The sequence below is a fragment of the Phoxinus phoxinus genome, assembly GCF_949152265.1.
Source record: "Phoxinus phoxinus genome assembly, chromosome: 14".
NCBI lineage: Eukaryota > Metazoa > Chordata > Actinopteri > Cypriniformes > Leuciscidae > Phoxinus > Phoxinus phoxinus.
Genome location: NC_136889.1, coordinates 141,749 through 149,248, shown reverse-complemented (window position 1 = coordinate 149,248; position 7,500 = coordinate 141,749).

Sequence of the window (7,500 nt, the reverse complement as noted above, 5' to 3'; positions counted from 1 at the left end):
GCACAACATATACAATTATGCAGTAGCCTAATATTTGTATGAAATTGTAAAACATTGCCTGGTCAGTAGACATCTTCTGAGTCTATAGTGCCTGTTCAATGAATACAAGTACTCCACAGTGACTCTAGGGGTCGCTGTTTGACAAAAACAGAAATCTTACATTTACATTTTACATTTATTTATTATATATTTTGTGAGGAGAGGAGTGACGTGTGCTCTCTTCGGCTCGATAAACACTCTGGATAGTCCAGTCTGGATAGAACAAGCGCCTGAACAAGGAGTTGTGTAGCTCTGATAGGAAGGGCCTGATCCTTCTGACCATCCTTCTGAAATCTGCAAGACCGGCCAGTGCTAGCAATGTGGTCTGTGAAGTTCAATTGATCATCAATCACACCTCCAGGATTCCTGGCTGACCTTGATGGAGTTATGGATGATGAACCTACAGCTGAATGGAGAAGTTGTGGTGTAGTGTTGGGTTGGGTGAGACCACGAGCAGATCTGTCCTCGCAAGGGTTAGTTGAAGGTGGTGGTCCTTCATCCAGAAATGTCTGTCAGGCTGAGATGCGAGCGGCTACCGTCGGATCATCCGGCTGGAATGAGAGGTAGAGTTGTGTGTCATCAGCGTAGCAGTGATAGGAAAAGCCATGTTTCTGATTGACAGATCCTAGTGATGTCATGTAGATGGAGAAGTGAAGTGGTCCCAGCACTGAGCCCTGAGGCACACCAGTGGCTAGATGTTTGGTCTCTGACACCTCGCCCCTCCATGACACCCTGAAGGACCTACCCGAGAGATAAGACCTGAACCATTGAACCAGTGCGGGTACAACAGGGTACATCTGCATGTGAGGAATCTTGCATAGTGTGCCTTTAATTTATGGTCCCCAGAAGCTTTTTTGGGGTTGAATGTATTCTCAGAGTCCCTCTGCAGTAACAGTGAAGTCTGATGTGTGTGATGGTCTTCAGTGGAAAGTTCTGGCCGTTCTTCTGATCTGAGATCAGTTGATATGGACATGAATGCGGTGAGAGATGGGAGAAGGATCTGTGTCCTTCATCTGCATGTGAGAAAGGGATATTCTATGGTATTTAATAAAAGCACAGGGAGGTAAAGAGGCTGAGGATGTATATGCAGTGTGTTCAGGTGTTCTCCATCAGCATCGAGAGGAAGGTCAAGGTTTGTCTCGTGTCACAGTGACTAGTGTTGTCAAAAGACCCGGTACTTCGGTACCATTTCGGTACAAAAAAAATTAAATGGTTACGGTACCAGCTTTTCTTAAGTACCGGTAGTACCGAAGTATCGGATTAATCCGGTTCTTGACGCGCTGTCCGAAAGGTGCTCAGTTGCGTCCTCTTCATAAACACACTGAGACATGGCGACCGGCGGCGCTGCTAATGCGGTTTCTCTGAATCCACTTGTTGACCAGAAAGGAGGAAAGAGCCGTTCACATAGCGCATTTTTTGCGCGTGCAAATTCGTTTTCCAGGCGCGCCGCGCGCCTCTGTTCATGGTTGCATAGCAACGGCAGACGCAACGGAAAGCACGCGCTTGTTGTGGAGAGGAGAAAGCGGTGCAAACTGCGCTCTCCATGATGACGAGGAAGTATCATCAAATAATTTATTGATTTCTAGCCCTTGCATTAGCTTTACTACTAGATATATTCATGGAGATGAGAAATAAAAAGCCGCCCTGTACAGCGATGATCAGCTGTTCGGCCGAGCTTTCCATGTTGTTACGGAAAGGCCGCTGGTTTCTGTCACATGACCTGTTGAGATGCTTCTATTATGAGCCGCGCGCCTACATTTGAAATAACGAATTTGCACGCGCATAAAACGCGATATGTGAACGGCCCCTAAAGTGGTATCGTGTGCGGTGTATCTAGTTTAAAAGGCCTTTTAAATATGAACGCAGTTTTGGATTAAATAAAAGGACAGTCAAGTCAAACAAAACACATTTTATCTCCTGTTTAGTTGGTAACACTACAATAAGATACCATTCATTAACATTACTTAATGCCTTATCTAACATCAACACATTGAGTGAACAATATATTTTTACAACATTAATGTATGTTTGTGAATGTTATTTAATACAAACACTTGATTGTTCATGAACAGATAAAACTTTTGATTTTAAAAATGTATTAGTAGGCTACATTATTACCCCAAGGAGAATTGCTTCAGTGTATATAACTATTGTTAGGTCATTTTATCTAATGTTATCTAACAAATGGATATACACTTTAATATATGCAAATTTAATCTAAATTAGCTTTGGTACCGAAATTGGTACCGAGAACCGTGGATTTTCACAGGTATCGGTATCGAATACTGAAATTTTGGTACCGTGACAACACTAACAGTGACTTGATCCTCTGTGTCTCCTCATGCTTTCTGCCGGATCTCAGACTCGTCCCGAGCAACTGAAGATCAGCCTGGACGGCTCTGGATCGATTTCTCCCCTGCTTTTAATTGGATTCAGCCTTCAGCCCCATATTGCTGATAAAAGCTTGTTGAGACAGAGATGTTTTGTCCCCACTTTTATATTCTGTATTCATGCATTTGCTCCCATTCAGCCACAAGAGAAACCTCCACATCAGACCCACTGACAGTATCTGTGTCTCGCTGGAATAGACATCAATCCTCCCCCGTGTGTGTGTGTGTGTGTGTGTGTGTGTGTCTGTGCAGCTTCAAGGTTTGTCCTCACTGTGGAAAGCCGTTAATCAGAAGTGTGTGTCCACATAGATTTAGTGTAAAGTGTGTGTTTCCTTCAGGCTCTTCAGCTCCAGATGTTCATTACTGAGTAATTACTGGATCTTAGCACTTATGTTATAAAAGAACTTGGTTTAAACCTTGTCAACACATTGAAATTAAAGACAAAAATTACACACACAGCAATAGATTCCTTGCTTTCTACTGTATTCATATTCCATGATGCAGTGTTTCTTTGACCTTCCCTTTCCAGACAAAACTAGAGAAATGATCCCATTCTTTCCATAATTTCTGGAAAATAAATCACAGCTAAATATAAGTTGCAGAGGTAAAAACATAGATAAGGTGCACGTGTGAAAGTCATATTTCAAACCATGTATACCGTTGAACGAAACGAAGTGTTTATAATCACTATAAACATGTATTTTGTAACATGTAGTTCGCCTGACTCCACAACGATTTCTTCACATCTAATGGAATTCAGAACAGGAAAGAGAATATAAGCATTAAACAGTCATAAATTATAGTGGCATTCACTTATCATATTTAACATGTATTATAGACAGATGCCAGACTGAAGGAAAGTACAGATAAATGTGGGAATGAACTTTACAGATAAACTGGATCTGTCGTTCCTCTCATTCTGCATTAATTAAAACTTGCGAATGTTTTGTGTGCTTGATGTTAATTATAAAAAAAATTAAATGTACACGTTTATTAAAAAACACGACTTATATTCTGGAAATATAATAATTGTGATCATTATGATGTGCCCTCACGGTCGTACACTACTTTTTATTTTATTTTGGTGTCATTTGGTTTAAAATTGAACTGTTGGAAGTCTAATAATTCAAACTTTTATTCAGGACTAAATCTATTGGCTCACTGTCAAGGGTGAAAATATTCTTTAGTCCAAATATATCACAGGAGAGCTCAGGGAAAATGAGACAAAACCTTAACATTGACGAGATCGGACAAAGAACTGAAAGACATGCAGTATATATAAATATTTATTTATATACTAGAACAAATGAGGGAGCTAAACGAAATAATCGATCAACAACAGGTGAACTTGTATCCAGTGTTTTATCCAGTGTCCCGCTGGGTCGTGAACAGATGTTGGGAAAGCCTGCTGGGAATCGTGTGATTGTTCGACAGTTTCGACCTGATAATTGTTTTGAAACCTCTTGAAATTGAACACTCTGTGTCTCATAATTGCATCTAATGCTCAGCATTGATCCCGCAGAATCTGTAGAGATCAGCCGTTCTGCACCAGCCGGAAGATCTTTCTCAAACTGGGACGTAAAGTCCGGAGGCTGAGTGACTACTAACTAACTTCATAACGATGGGCCAATGTGGATTTACATACAGAAGTATTAGTGTATGATAGTGACTGTAGTATCGAGTCTGTCTCATATAGTCCTCTACCCTAGTCTCGTTCTGCCAAGATTTGCTTTCAAGCTTCATCAGAACAAAAGGAAAGCATTATATCCTTTCCCGCCGGAGCACACACCTTCCTCTTGCTCTGATCCATAGATGAAACCTCTCAGGATCTGTAAATGAAAAGTACTGAACTTTTTGCTGACATGCCAGAAAGGATTGAGTCAGAGGAAGGTCTTCGTCGTTTAGTGCTGTCAGCAGAAACAGGCTTGAGTTGAGCCCGAGATGCACAGCGCTGTGTGTGTGTGTGTGTGTGAGAGAGAGAGAGAGAGAGAGAGAGAGAGAGAGAGTGTGTGTGTGTGTGTGTGTGTGTGTGTGTGTGTGTGAGAGTGCTGAGGGTTCGACACGCCCCGCGGGTCAAGAACAGATCCCGGTGTTTTCCCAGAACAGATCCCGGTGTTTTCCCAGAACAGATCCCGGTGTTTCGCAGAACAGATCCCAGTGTTTCCCAGAACAGATCCCGGTGTTTTCCCAGAACAGATCCCGGTGTTTCCCTAGAACAGATCCCGGTATTTCCCAGAACAGATCCCGGTGTTTCCCAGAACAGATCCCGGTGTTTCCCAGAACAGATCCCGGTGTTTCCCTAGAACAGATCCCGGTGTTTCCCTAGAACAGATCCCGGTGTTTCCCAGAACAGATCCCGGTGTTTCGCAGAACAGATCCCGGTGTTTCCCAGAACAGATCCCGGTGTTTCCCTAGAACAGATCCCAGTGTTTCCCTAGAACAGATCCCGGTGTTTCCCAGAACAGATCCCGGTGTTTCCCTAGAACAGATCCCGATGTTTCCCAGAACAGATCCCGGTGTTTCCCTAGAACAGATCCCGGTGTTTCCCAGAACAGATCCCTGTGTTTCCCAGAACAGATCCCGGTGTTTCCCTAGAACAGATCCCAGTGTTTCCCAGAACAGATCCCGGTGTTTCCCAGAACAGATCCCTGTGTTTCCCAGAACAGATCCCTGTGTTTCCCAGAACAGATCCCTGTGTTTCCCAGAACAGATCCCGGTGTTTCCCAGAACAGATCCCTGTGTTTCCCAGAACAGATCCCTGTGTTTCCCAGAACAGATCCCGGTGTTTCCCAGAACAGATCCCTGTGTTTCCCAGAACAGATCCCTGTGTTTCCCAGAACAGATCCCTGTGTTTCCCAGAACAGATCCCGGTGTTTCCCAGAACAGATCCCGGTGTTTCCCAGAACAGATCCCTGTGTTTCCCAGAACAGATCCCTGTGTTTCCCAGAACAGATCCCGGTGTTTCCCAGAACAGATCCCTGTGTTTCCCAGAACAGATCCCGGTGTTTCCCAGAACAGATCCCGGTGTTTCCCAGAACAGATCCCTGTGTTTCCCAGAACAGATCCCGGTGTTTCCCAGAACAGATCCCTGTGTTTCCCAGAACAGATCCCGGTGTTTCCCAGAACAGATCCCTGTGTTTCCCAGAACAGATCCCTGTGTTTCCCAGAACAGATCCCGGTGTTTCCCAGAACAGATCCCTGTGTTTCCCAGAACAGATCCCTGTGTTTCCCAGAACAGATCCCTGTGTTTCCCAGAACAGATCCCGGTGTTTCCCAGAACAGATCCCTGTGTTTCCCAGAACAGATCCCTGTGTTTCCCAGAACAGATCCCGGTGTTTCCCAGAACAGATCCCTGTGTTTCCCAGAACAGATCCCTGTGTTTCCCAGAACAGATCCCGGTGTTTCCCAGAACAGATCCCGGTGTTTCCCAGAACAGATCCCTGTGTTTCCCAGAATAGATCCCGGTGTTTCCCAGAACAGATCCCGGTGTTTCCCAGAACAGATCCCTGTGTTTCCCAGAACAGATCCCGGTGTTTCCCAGAACAGATCCCGATGTTTCCCAGAACAGATCCCGGTGTTTCCCAGAACAGATCCCTGTGTTTCCCAGAACAGATCCCGGTGTTTCCCAGAACAGATCCCGATGTTTCCCAGAACAGATCCCTGTGTTTCCCAGAACAGATCCCGGTGTTTCCCAGAACAGATCCCGGTGTTTCGAAGCTTCACACCGCTGGAGGATAAAGACACGTTCACATCTTCAGGGTGTGTGAGATCTGACATCGGATGAATCTGTTAACAGGGCAGAGACTCTCTAATTGTTTAAATGTCAAACGGCCAATAAAGTGTGTGACACACTGTCAGTTCCTGTTTGTTCATGATGCCGGCACGATTAAACTGTGACATCCACCGATGCAACGCTGTTGTGTTTCACGCTTTCCCTCGGACTGCCATAAACAGAGACGCTCTCGCTGACACTCCATAAATTCTGCTCCTCACAATTAAAACTGACATTAAGAAATCTTTGAACGATGGCATTTAATCAGATCCATCATTCTGTACACACCGGAGAGGCGAGGTCTTCTGTTCTGTGCGGCTCGTGATGGAAAGGTTACTGAATCTGATTAGACTGGATGAATTATTGGTTGCATGGACTCTCGTGCTGTCAGATGTGTTCTAACACATGAAATACACAATGAATATGTCCCGATGACAGTTTTATCCCCACATCAGTTATAAAGCAGGACTACATGCAGTGAGTTTTCACTAATATTCTGTGCAGATCGTGGAAAGTGTGTAAGAAGTGATTTAAACATTGATGATCTGGGACAACACACATGTGTTTGTGAATGTGTGTGTAAAGTGTGATATTCTCACGCGCTTCATCACACAAGTATGACTGGGGAAAGTGGTTTCCCCGTGACACACTGGAAAGGTTGTGTTGTCATATTTTAAACAACATAAAAGCCTGTGTGAAGTGTGACCTTTTACACACACGCTTAACACACTGGAGGACAATTCATGCTCTTTCTGCCACACAACTCTCCAACAGAGACACTATTACATTCGGCACACAGAGGGTGCACATTTCTCCTGAAAATTCAAACATAAAAAATATATACAAATATGCAGGTGGAGATAATGCTGTGGACATGCCGTTCCTCAGCTAACGGCACCAGTACTGAACGCTTTAAACCAGTTCCTCGCCCGCGAAACGGCTTCAGATCCGGCAACAACACAGTTTCTCTGGCGTAACACTCTTCCTCAGGGAACACGACAGCATGACAGTAGATGCGTGAGGAGAGTCTCTCTCACGTTACTCACGCCGGATCCAAACGGGGTTCAGACGTCCTGGCATTCCCAATGTCTTTCTACATTAATGCCATTGAACAAATCTGAGACAATGTGGCACAAAACCCCCAAAGAAACAGCCAAAAGCGGCACGTAACCTGACCGCTTCAGCGCTCCGCTTGGGTACGCTACCTTTGGTATATAAATAAATGTGTTTTTAAAAGGAGTTTATAACAGGGGTCTCGAACTTCCAGCATCTTGGCCAGTGAAATGATTCGACTTAGCC